Source organism: Cinclus cinclus, chromosome 1 (assembly GCF_963662255.1).
Source record: "Cinclus cinclus chromosome 1, bCinCin1.1, whole genome shotgun sequence".
Classification (NCBI taxonomy): Eukaryota; Metazoa; Chordata; class Aves; order Passeriformes; family Cinclidae; genus Cinclus; species Cinclus cinclus.
The window spans coordinates 36,516,205-36,529,140 of record NC_085046.1 but is presented as its reverse complement, the minus strand read 5'-3'; positions in this window follow the sequence as shown (position 1 = coordinate 36,529,140).

The window sequence follows — 12,936 nt, the reverse complement described above, 5'->3', positions numbered from 1 at the left end:
TTCATTTCAAGCAATCCAACTCAGTTACTGCAGAGGGTGTGGGAAGTGATCTGTCTGTATCACTGCTGTATCACAGCCCAAGGGATGATCACTGCCGACGGCCTGTGACAAGCAAAACTTTTTCACAGCTGTGCCTACTAGTCTATCACCAAAAAATGTTCCCCATCACTTCAGAGAAAAAAAGGAATTTTAACTGCAGCTGTGAAAAAAAGTATTTTCTCATGTATTTCCACATTTCAAACATTTTTCACTCCATGTGAGTACGAAACTAAAGCTTCTTGAAGGTTTTCACCAAGAGAAAGCATGCTCTTTCCCAGACACTTCCAGATCAGGTTCAACATGTTGTACAACCTGGTCTAAACAAGGGGTGCAAGTTTAAGCCCTTTTCTAACACAGCATGAGCACCAGGTTGTCTGGGGGTGGAACTGTTGCATATATGTTATCTGTAAACACTCAAACATTTTACTGCAGCCAGGACTTGATCCCAGTAGAGTTTGTGAACTTGATCATTCTAGTTTGGGACAACTGCTTGTCCATCTTTATCCCTTTGCAGCACAGGGTCAAGATAGCTATCCCAAACCAAGCTAAATATACTTCAGTTTGACAAGCAGTCACTTAATGACAAAAGTAATTTCAGTAAAATATTTGTTCCCAACCAGTGGCAGTAATGGTCCTTTTGGAACACATTCTAAATAGCAATCAGCATAGGCAGCCTGACCTTGTCTGAAATCTGTTCAGAAGACATTTTATTAATGAGACTAGAAAGCTAGAATAGAGTCTGATGTGCCCTGTATTTTCCACAGGCTGGGGTGCTTTTTAGCTAGAGTGCCCTTTATTAGGGATCTGCTGGCTATAAAGTACAGTCCCATGGTCAAGGCAGTATGGGTCATTAATGTGGAGTCAGCAGGATTTAAGCACATATTGTTACATACAAGTTGCTCTAAATATGGATTATTAAATCATTGAGCCTTAGGAATTATTCTTAATATCTGCACTGTTAAGAAATGCAGGCATTCTGTCTCAATAACATAAGCATAACTTTATTTACAATGTTTCTAAGTTGACTTAAGAACTTGTATAGAAATAGACTTCTTTCTACAAACTGGTGCATCCACAATCCTAGGGAAAAAAGTAAAAACTAAAATATTTTTCACTATTTTCAAACTAGAAAGATGTCAAGTAGTTCTGAACATCTGAGTTGCTTGTATTACTCAGGAGAAGTATTCATCAATCTTTAGGCATGTAAACTCCATATATCTTAGGTTCCTTTAGCATACCTTGTTTAACGTGTATATGAGGACATCATAAGTTTAAACATTATGCTGAGAAGGTTTAATTATCTACTACTTGAATCACATATCTCCAGCCCACACTTTATTGTCCAAGCTATTAACAGAAAGTTTGGTATATGACTACAGGTTAAAATGGATTTATTTGATTAATGTGTGTGTACAAGTGTGGGTTCTCTTGTGAACTATTCAAGTGTTGAGTTTAATTGAGCTACAGCTGGTGCTGACTCTTTTCAGAGAGTAGGGATTTACTGACTGATTGACTGTCTCTCCCTTTTAACCTGGATGAAGATGCATTCAGGAAGAAGTGAAATTTCCTGATGATACAAAACCACAGGGAGAATAAAAAAAGAAAATAAAAGAGCAGTAAACTGAATGAAAATAAGAGCACATAAAATCAAGTAGTTTATATAAAAGGAACGAAAGTAGATATGCCAGTTAGAATATGCATGAAATCAGGGATTTTGTTTGTAAATCTCCAATTCAACTGGGGAGGAAGGAAGAGAGGAAAAAAAATAGATAAGAGCTCCTATTCCAATGACAATGCAAATGTCCTTTGGAGAGGCAGAATAAATTAAATTAATGAACTTTTAAAACCCTTCAGCTGAGAACCTCTCTCCCTTGTTGGCAGAGCTAGATACAGCTGTTCAAATGATATCATGGAAGGAAAGCAGAAAATCAGAAAGAAATTTCAAAATTTTTCTTCCTTGCTCAAGGATGTCAAACATCCTGCATGACTTATAATAAGTACTTCTTATCCTAAGAAAAGGCAGTGAAGCCAAATGCAAATTGCCAGGGTGTAACCAAAAGTATAAGAGAGAAATAGAGCTATCCAGTTAGAAACAAAACAGAAACAAATAAAATCTCCTAAACCTCCAAAGACTTCATCATCTGGAAAAGCACTGCAAAATTTAACATTTGTCATCATTTTGCCTGAATAGAAGTTTTGGACAATGACCCAGAAAGATACACAAGGGGCTTTTTCCAGCTATTCCGGACGTGTAAAACCAACACTCCACATTTATCCTGCCCCGTTCCATTTTCCAACATTAACGGAGCACATCCTACCCTTCTGTAGGTGGGAAAGTCACTTCTGTATTTCAAGTTTTTCTTATGTTTGACCTTTCCTCTTTTTCACCAGTATTTGCTGGACTTTCCATAAAATGTGATCTGTTCTTTACACGAAGGTTTAATACACCTTTTATTTCCCCTCCTCCCTTGCAGGGGAGAAATACAGTAATTTTTAATTCTCCTTAACATATATCTTGTTGCTGCCAACAGTTATAAATTAAGATGTTCTAGAAATGTGGTTTGTTTTCATAATGCATATTTTTATTCTCTGAGAAAGAACATGTTATATGCAAAAATAATTGAGGAAATCTAATTAGTTAGAAAATCTTAGTGATTGTGAATAATGTCCCTAGTATGATTTTGTATGTACAGTCTAGGAAGATGTAACCTCAGATTTTCAAGAAGTTTTTAGCTTTTTTATACTAGGACAGGAGAAGTTATAAGAACACTCAGTGCCAGGTTTGCCAGTATCTCGAAGGCTTGAAAATCTCAACTGTCATCTGACTCGACAGGTCACAGAAGCAGATGTACTGCTAAAAACACACACGGGAGATGGGAGCGAAGACATCCAATGTGTGGGACTGTGATGCCATGATGTCACTGAGAATTTTGTCTTTTAACTTGGATTTCAGAGCATGAACCCCTCTAGCTGGCCAATCTTAAGCTCCTCTCCCCAGTGTTATGGCTTCTCTCCTGTTCTATAACTCTGGTTGCTGGATATATCTGTCAACAGATGGCTGATGGGAAGAACTGGCTCTTTTTGGCACAGGGGGTCACCAACCAGGAAAGAGGCATGTGCTCAATATATTATGCAATAAAATATGAAGCTTGAGCTCAAATGACAGAGTCTATTCCTGGTAAATGAGATCTGACAAGTCTAAAGAATATATGGAAAGTGTAAGATTTTATTCACACGGTAGTCAGAACAACTCAAAAATACCGATCCTTATCCATCTCAGAGGAATTCAATGCACACAAACACAAAAAAATAGAATAAACAAAAAAATAAACAAAAAAAACCACCCACAAAACCACAAGAAAATACACACACTCCCTGTAGTAGCCTCTGATCGCTGAGTATCACAATGGCAGAGAGAGCCCCTAAATTCCCCAAGATCTTTGTTACAGTGCGCACAGTACATACAGTGCAGAATAAGAATGAATAGGTGCTTCTACTGTTGACACTTCTTAAAATAGTGTCCCATTCATATGGATAGAAAAGAAACAAATTGTGAGGAAAAGTCACTGAGAGTTTTTCATACTTAGCGGATTATAGAGGAGGTGCTTACAGTGTGGTACCCCCTCCTTTTTCCCTCCAGATGTAATCCATTCTCTACACAATAAAAAATATAGGTGTCTTTCCAGATTTATGAAGAATCTTTAGAAGAGAGATACAAGTATGGCATAAATTTAAAATATTTGTGGGAAAATAATGTAAAAACATATATAAACATTAATACACTGAATTTTTTTAAATTGCACCAAGATTGATGGCTATGGCTTCATCCTTGCAGGTTTGCATATACATTGTCAAATGTACCAACATGGTATTCCTATCTTATTCCAGCAAAAGGAGATAGCCTTTGCTTTGGCCAGCAAGTCTGATACATCTTCTGTGCTAGAGTAATTAAAAGCAAAGCCGTAAAGCTTCTAATTCCTAAAAGGATGTATTAAAATCCCATATTTTTTTATAATCTTCCTCCAAAGTACTCTTTATAAATCCTCTCTTTGATAGCTTTTCTGCAAATTATTTGTAAAGCACATTCACTTGCAGAGTAATCTGGCTCCACCAAGTGACGATTGCTGTGATTGCTAGTCTACACCTGGACATAAGAAAACTCACAAATATGAACCTAATTTTGAAATATGAGATTTTGCTGGATAGCTTTGAACTTCACTATATCAGACACTTAAATAGATTACCTTGTAGTGTGGATGGTAAGTGAAAAATACCAAAGCAATGCAATGAACTTAATTGTCCCACTGGATGATGATGAAATTTTGTCTTACAGAAGTACCCATTGGATTAATATTAGTAACTCCACTAATAACACCTGTGAGAATATTTGTAGGAGGGAGGCAGGAGAATAAATTATTTTCCTGAAATTTATTCCACACCTTCAACAGAGAGAGAGAGAGAGAGAGAGAAAGTCTGCTGGAATATCAAGAATGTGCATGAATGAACTTGCTACTCAGTCCTTAATGCAAGGTCTAAGAGAACATGCTCTGGACAGCTAAAAACAAAGTGTATGAAAATCACAAGTGTAAAGAAGATCATTATTAAATGTATTCTGCAAAACTATTTTTGAACAATGGCACATTTTTAAAGGGAAGTTATTAAAGTCCTTGAGGTGGCCAGAGAAATACCATGAAAAGTCTGACAGTGAAACTGGTAATGCTTTGGATGCTGCCTGCATTGACTTTGTGAACCCACCCAAAGACCTGGGCTTGGATTTTGCAAGCTCACGGGGGCAAGAAAATGTAGCTCTGCTGAAATTTGAAACTAACATGTAGCAGTTGGTAAGTTTTAAATATCACTGTTGATGAATTATAAATTTTACCATAAACAGCAGGATTTTCATTATCATCATTGTTGCTTGTTGTTACTTTTGGTGAGGAAGACTACGGAAAGGCTGAGCAAACAGCCTTTTGTTACCTCAGAATTTTACCTTGATTAAATCTTAACAGAAAAACAGAAGACTACAAGGGGTCTGCAGCTATTGGAAAGAATCATAAACCAATGCCCATGGATATGCACATATGTGCACATATATGGGACATACAAACTATCAGAAATTAATTTAGTATATTAATATCTTTGGATTATCATCCTCGCTGCCATTGTCCCTAGCTATACAATAATGCAGTGTTTGTCTTAATTTGTGTGTTCTCAGTTACGTGTTCTGTTCCTTTAAAAAGACTGGTTAAAGAGGAAGCCCGCTCCACATAACAGGAGATAACTCAGCATGCTCAAGGGAGAGAAAGCCATAGGGGAACACAAAAACGAATAGACAGGACATTCACAAGAAAGACTGGCCTGGCTCTAGAAAGACAGGAAAGAACTTGCAAACAAGACTACACAGAAATTGTGGGTACCCAGCAGCTCAAACCTAGGGTCTGTTTGCAGGCATAGTGGACAAGAAGAGAACAATGCATTAATCTTCTTTTTTTGTGGTGTCACCTCAAGTTGCCTCAAGTTTTCTTTATATAAAAAAGTAGAAATGCACCTATTAATTTAAATGAAGTTTAGCTTTTTTAGCCTAGAATTTTTTTTTTTTATCTTCTGGGGGAGTTCATTATAAGATAAAAGCCTGAGCTGTTTCACATCAAAGCAGTATTCCACTCTGCATCTTGTCACAGGAGGGAACAAACAACTTTGCAGACCAATAGGAGCTCCTAGTGTCCCAGATCCTGGTGTTATTCTGAGAAAGGGTAGGGGGGTGTAAATAAAATAGCAAGGAAAATCACCCCTGGATCTGAACTGACTGCTTTTGAACACATTGAGATGTTTCAAAAAGCCAGATTTTTGTTTAGATTCCTTGTTAGTCAGACACTGCACCTAAGGGGGCAGGGGGTAATAACACATACTCTCCATGCTGAAGATCAGGGCAAATAAAAATCTTGGGGAATTTTTTTCCAGATTTTCACCAAGATTTTGTCCTTAGCATTCTAGGACTTTAGTCCTTTGAAACTGCTGACTTTTTATGACTTACAGACTTCAGTATCAATTAGTGAGACGTGCAATCCTTGGAAACCTGAACAATTACTATTATTGTCTCTAACAAAAACTAATAACACCAAATTCCACTGGCTCAGAAGAAGACACCCACTCCAGGGTTAAAAATCACAGTTATCCCAAACTGCAAACTGACTGTCCAGCAAACAACAGCTTGATCAGGAAGTAGAGAGCAACAAGCTGGCAGGATACAATACAAATTAAATGAAGAAAGTGTCGATCTTAGTAAAATCTGCACTGAAGGCTGCACTGAAGAAAATAAATACTTCGTTGAAATATCTGGTAATTCTGCATTTAAATTGTACTCCGGTGTAAGATTTCAAGATTAAAAAAAAAGCCAAAGCGAGTTTTCATGAAGCAGCAGATAAACTACAATAAGCCAGTACTAAGGCAGACACATGAAAACATTATTTTTAGGAAAAGAATTATGGCAACTCCAGGCTCCCTCATTCCTTGCTCACTAGTAAGTACTCCAATTGACTACAGAAGAGCATGTACTAAGACCTAAACCACTTTACTATCAAATAATGCACAGTCTGACAAATTATATAAAAACAACAGCATTTAAATGGGTTTGCAGCTCGGTAATATGTGGTTATTCAGCCTACACGCGATCAGATAAAATATGGCGTGCATTGAGCTCCTGATTTATGCACAGCAGTATCTTCCTCCTACTTCTAGAACTTCTGTGTTCCTAGACCTATTTTAAAAAGAGGAAGAACAGAGCCTAGGTTTAGCCATCATTTCTTAGCTGGCCTAAGCTGACCAGGAGTATCTGTATGTGTGTGTGCATTTCCTTTGCTGTCTGGGGCAGCAGCCAGGGTATCTGATGCAGGTGTAACAGTACCTCTCAGAATTAAACTAGGAAAGCCAGAAATAAGTAGCTTTATCTCAATGTATATAACAGCAACCCAAAGACTCTTCTGCAACAGTCTACATCTACTTTCCAACACAAAAATGGTAGGAGAGATGTGTAGGAAGGCGAGTGCATGCTGAGTAGGCTCCATGTCTGCCATTTCATTTTCTCTATATCATCTGTACAGGAAACTGTCATTTGAGCAATTCTGTTCAGATTTGTGCTTACTTCTTGGCAAACACTTACTTCAGTCTAATTTATCTCATGAGTTTTCTATAAAACTTCTTTTTAAAAACCAAAAAACCAAAGCATTTTGAAGGTTTTCTATTAGGTCTCCTCCCAGTCTTTTATTTTAGAAATTGTTGGCTTAACTACAGTGAAAAACTGTCTGCAAATATACTGATTACATTAAAATTTGTGGCATAATAGTTTAATTACTTTTTTCCAGCAATATTCCAGCATTTTACAATTATTTTATCATGATGAATGCTGTGCTCTGTTTCTATTGATTTAAATAGTTCAGATTGAAGGAAATTTGGTCACAGTATCTAATTTTTTTAATGTTCTTAAATGTTTAAATATCTGAATTACAAAACTAAAAGAACCATGGAACATTCATTAAAACATAATCTTTTCCAACATAATGGTTTTTTGCTTCCTCTTTCTTAGTACAATCTCTAGTTCTTACCATACCTATTGTATCTGCCTATAAATATAAAACAACAATATCGTATCTTTTTATTCTGATTTCTCCAATAACACTGTGAGAAAATATTCTGAAAACCAGATGAAATTGTGGGAATGAAAATCTGTAACATTGGACACTATGGTTGCAAAGCACAGTAATAGAATGATAAAAGGTACCGAGATACAGAGGAACACAAAAAGGGAGAAGTGCAAAGATAACAGACCTTGCAGAATTCTGCCTCTGTTCCACTTTTCTGTCAGTCAAAAATATTGTCATGTTTGAAGTTCACATCTGCAGCAGTTCAGCTGTCTTTCCATATCTCTTTACCATTGTCATGACACTTAGAGCTTTTGCTGGTGACAGATCTGTTTCAACTGTTCAAGTAAACATCAGGATGTTAGTGGCAAGCTAAGCTACAGAAACAAAACATCCTCAAACCTTAGAAGACATTTTATTGTCAAAGGTTATAATGTCATTTTGGCAATACAGTTATGATTTCACTTGATCCTCATGAGTATTCGTCATTCAAACCCCTTATTTCTTCCAAAGAAACTGCAGCCTCAGTGTGAGCAGATCTGAGTTATCAAAAGAAACACCAAATTATGGTTGCAGGGTATTGCTTTATTCTGGAACTGACCAGTTTTCGTTGGGTATTTTTTTTTGCCTGTCTTAGTTTGAAAGACAGGTATCTGCTAGGGAGGGCAGAGCCTCCCTTTGGAGGCTCCCTCTGGAATGGAGAATTTGAATCCCCTCCCTCCAAATTATTATAATTTAGAAAATTAAAGGGGCTTTCAGGAAGAAGTCTGGGATTAGGAATAACAGTTCTTTACTAATACATATAGCAAGACAAACAACAACAATAATAATTACAGCATTAAAAGTACACAGAACTAGGGACCTTGAGGGGCTTTGTTTTACAAAACCTGGGGCAGTCTGATTCCGGTGCACCGAGATCCGAGAGCACCAAGCTGGAGCGGTGGAAAATCCTGGGCTGGTGGTAGCAGTCGAGATGAAGCAGTCTAGTTGAAGCAGTGATCTCATTGAGAAGGTCTAGTAGCCTTTGTCCTCTGCAGAAGATCTAATGGGTAAGGGCCCAAATCCCACATTATATCCAGGTGATAATCCTTGGCTCCTCCCTCTGGGCGGAGCATATCACGATGGGATGCAGTAGGTCCTTAATTGCCCCTTAACAGAGATATCTCCTGGCCGGAGTTATCTATGAGTCATGGCAAGGCATTGATGGGCCCATTAACAGTTCATGAAGGTGGTGATAGAATAGATTTTGGGCACCTCCTGGATTGTAACCTAGGACATGCCTTTGTTTTCTGTCTGGTATTACCCACAAAGTGTTTAAGTAATAAAACAATCCTGCTTATTTTAATATGAGCAACATACCTAGAACAGAACCAAATGGAGTATTATGGGGTAATGGTGTTTTCTTCTTTGTCTATCTTTGGCTATTATAGTTACATAATTTATTAAAACCTATCTTCCCCTGTCTACCTTGTCTTGTTCTCTGTGGTGTGGACTAAAGTCAGTAAAAAGTGTTTGCGCAGCATCTCTTGTGAGAGAACAAAGTATCAATCTGTATCTCTGTCTCCTACATATGAACAATTATTAGCTCTTTGAAAGTCATTCACCCATGACCCAAACCTCTGAGAGCTGACTGCAGCAATACAACCCCTGCAGGAAGGAAAATTGCTTTTCCACACTTCATAAAAATCCTCCTTAGCTGAATATTCTGATCTAGAGGAAGTGCTGTCAAGACACTTTTTTCCCTACTCAGTACCAGTGTGCCCCAGCCAATGTGCATGCCAAATGCTGCTGTTAATTTCTTCCGTCCTCTGTCTTTCAATGTTTTGTCAGTGGCTTTAGAAGCCAGTAAGGATTGTACAAATTACTACAAGGCCTCAAATAAATACTTGTATGTAATGTGTACATACAAGAGTAGTTGTGCTTAAAGAGAAAGGTCAGCTTCAACCCCAGGTTTACCCATATAAACCAAGACTGTCTCCACTGACACCACAGCACCTAGAGAGAGAAGGCATGTAAGAGACGGAAGCTGGTAGCACTCTGTTCCATCACGATCCAGGATTTCTGCACTTATTATCATATGATTAATATTCACCTCTCAGATTATGGCAGGTGTATTAGCATTAAGAAAAGCTACACTAAATATATTCTTGTATCCATGAATGAGTTTTGTTCCATTATGCCTGACACTATCATCATCATCATCATCATCACCTTTATCATCAAGATCCACTATGCAGGTAATTTTTGCCTTTGTCTATTTATGCTACAGTTCTACCAGTGGCGTATTCTACTAGTGACCTATTTATTAATATGGAAAAACTGGGTAATAACTGGTGGAAAGCGACATATTTGTACAAACAGTAGAAAGAAAATAAATAGTTTTGTCAGTAAATGTTCCATTCAATGGCTATTTAAAAAAAAACCTCCCCCCCGCCCCAAGAAAAATCAAACAAACAAAAAAAACCTTCAAAGTTTACAAAGAAAATATTCACTTCCTGGTAACCCAGAACCAGTACTAAGCTTCACTGCAGTGATGTGAGGCAGAGGTTAGGAGGAGACTTAGGGGTAGAAAATTTGAAGGGGAGGAGGCTGCTTATGACTGCATGCCGTATAATTGCTGTGTACTGGAGAAAGTCAGGGCTCTGGTCTGCTGAGAGGTGGTACAATGAGAAATTAAAATATGTACTCAATGGAAATGCTGAGAAAATGTTAAATGTTTAACATACACTTTTGACGCATTATTCCTCTTTGCTCATTAGACCATGTAGTTTCAAGATTTCAAATTGTCACTTACATTGATGCATACTGCTATGGATTAAGACACTCTTTTGGGATTCTGGATTTTCCCTGTGTACTGGTTTGAAAAGCAAAACCAGTGAGACTTCAAGTCAGTAATACAATTTTTAATACAGAAGAGAACAAAAAGGAAAAACAAAACACATGCAATAATAAAAATAAAACCACTGACAGAGTCAGAATACAACCTGATACTCTGTCAGTCAGGGTGCTGGTGCAGTTTTCCTCCAAAGGGTCCAGCAATGATGTGGATAAAAGCCTGGTTCTTCCTCTGGAATCCAGTGGAAAAAGGCTTCCTTTGCCGTTCTAAACCTCAGTTTTTATCTAGGTAGGAAAGGCTTGGCTCGTCCCCCTGGCTGGACCATCTCCCAATGGGATGATGTAATCTTCTCAGTTATACAGTAGGACTCAATGGCCCATTAACAGAAGATACTTCCCACAGAGATAAGGATGATCACCCTTCTCAGATGGTAATAGAATATGTATGTTGTATTGTAAACCAGGACACCCTGGCACTGAAAGATTTAGGGGCAACTCAGACATGTATAATTCAGAGTGCCTAAGTGGAAGTCACAAATGTATCTGACCTGTGTTAATAATCACTGCATATATTCTTGTCTCTGGGATATCTCTCACAAAAAGATCAAGATAATCTTACTAATCTTTCACATCCTTACTTACACTAAACTGATTAATAATTGAAAACATTTTAGAATTAATTAGAATGCAAAGATTTGTATCTATATATATGCATTTAGAACAATTAAGAATACATATTTATATCAAAAAGACACTGATACAACTAATGTAGGGATGCTGATTTATAGCAAATTAATTTTAGTTTAATGAAGCCCATATTGCCTCACGCAATTAACTCAGGCTTCTTTTCCTCTTACATTCATGGTTTTGCTTGTAAGTAGAACAAAGTTATTTCTGCAAAAGAAAAATATTAGCATTGTAATTAGAAAGTGGTTATTGATAACTTAGAATAGAGAATGTAATACTATTAACATATTCCAAACCAGAAATGATCTGAACTTTAGCAATTTATGGCTATAATTTGATAAATCTTTCTGAAATGTGAAAGAAACACAACATAGCAACATACATAAAAATAATGGCACCCAAAAAAATGCTCGTATTTCTTTTTAACCTTGCTGAAAGAAAAATATCAATTATCTGGTTGTCAAAATCTTTTCAGGTCATTATTTCAGCCAAATTTGCTCAAGTTAGTACATCTTTTTTGCTCAAATATGTCTGTGCCAGCTTTCTCAAAAAATGTTTGCTGCTTTTCTGCTTTCAGGGAAGAAGAGGGTGCATCAACATCTTGCAGTCCCCACAGTTCTCACACATTAAATATTCTTAGACTCCTGTCATGATACTTCCAAGATGATGATAGCTACAAACATCCTACTCCAAGCAGATCAGAGCTTAACAGTTTGAAGGCAGCTCACAAATGAGCCATCCAATGGCCAAGCAGAAAAGCACTGCAAGGCAGCATCAGTGTGTATGTCACAGCAAATGAGATCAGAGCTGACTCAGCCAGACACAAGTGATCTTCCCAAACCACAAAGGCAATGGAAAGCAAGACAGTCTCTCCCCCTCTGCTAAATGAAATACTGATGGTCAGAGCCACTTCTAAGGATGTCCTCTAATAGAGAAAACTTTGCAGTATTAATTAATTTGGTACTACACATGACAGTATATTGTATACTCTTTTGCTCTTGTCCTCACAGCATGCACTGCATTCCAGTGTCCTGGTTTACAATACAACATACATATTCTATTACCATCTGAGAAGGGTGATCATCCTTATCTCTGTGGGAAATGTCTTCTGTTGATGGGCCATAACTGATAAGGGTGATCATCCTTATCTCTGTGGGAAGTATCTTCTATTAATGGGCCATTGAGTCCTACTGTATAACTGAGAAGATTACATCATCCCATTGGGAGATGCTCCAGCCTGGAGGACGAGCCAAGCCTTTCCTACCTAGATAAAAACTGAGGTTTAGAACGCCAAAGGCAGCCTTTTTCCACTGGATTCCAGAAGAAGAACCAGGCTTTTATCCACATCATCACTGGACCCTTTGGAAGAAAACTGCACCAGCACCCTGACTGACAGAGTATCAGGTTGTATTCTGACTCTGTCAGTGGTTTTATTTTTATTATTGCATGTATTTTGGTTTTTTCTTTTTTTTTCCTCTTCTGTATTAAAAATTGTATTACTGACTTGAAGTCTCACTGGTTTTGCTTTTCAAACCACTACATCCAGACATTGTGATTTCCAGCTCTGTACTTCTTTGTGGTAGAGGTAGTAAAATATGAGTCATAGCCACCACCCTAACTGAGCTACTCTGATGATATCTTGGTTTGAAAGAGGGTGTCTGCTAAGGAAGGCAGGAGCATCTCTTGAAATGGAAAATTAAACCCCCTTCCTCCAAATTATTATAATTTTGAAATTAAG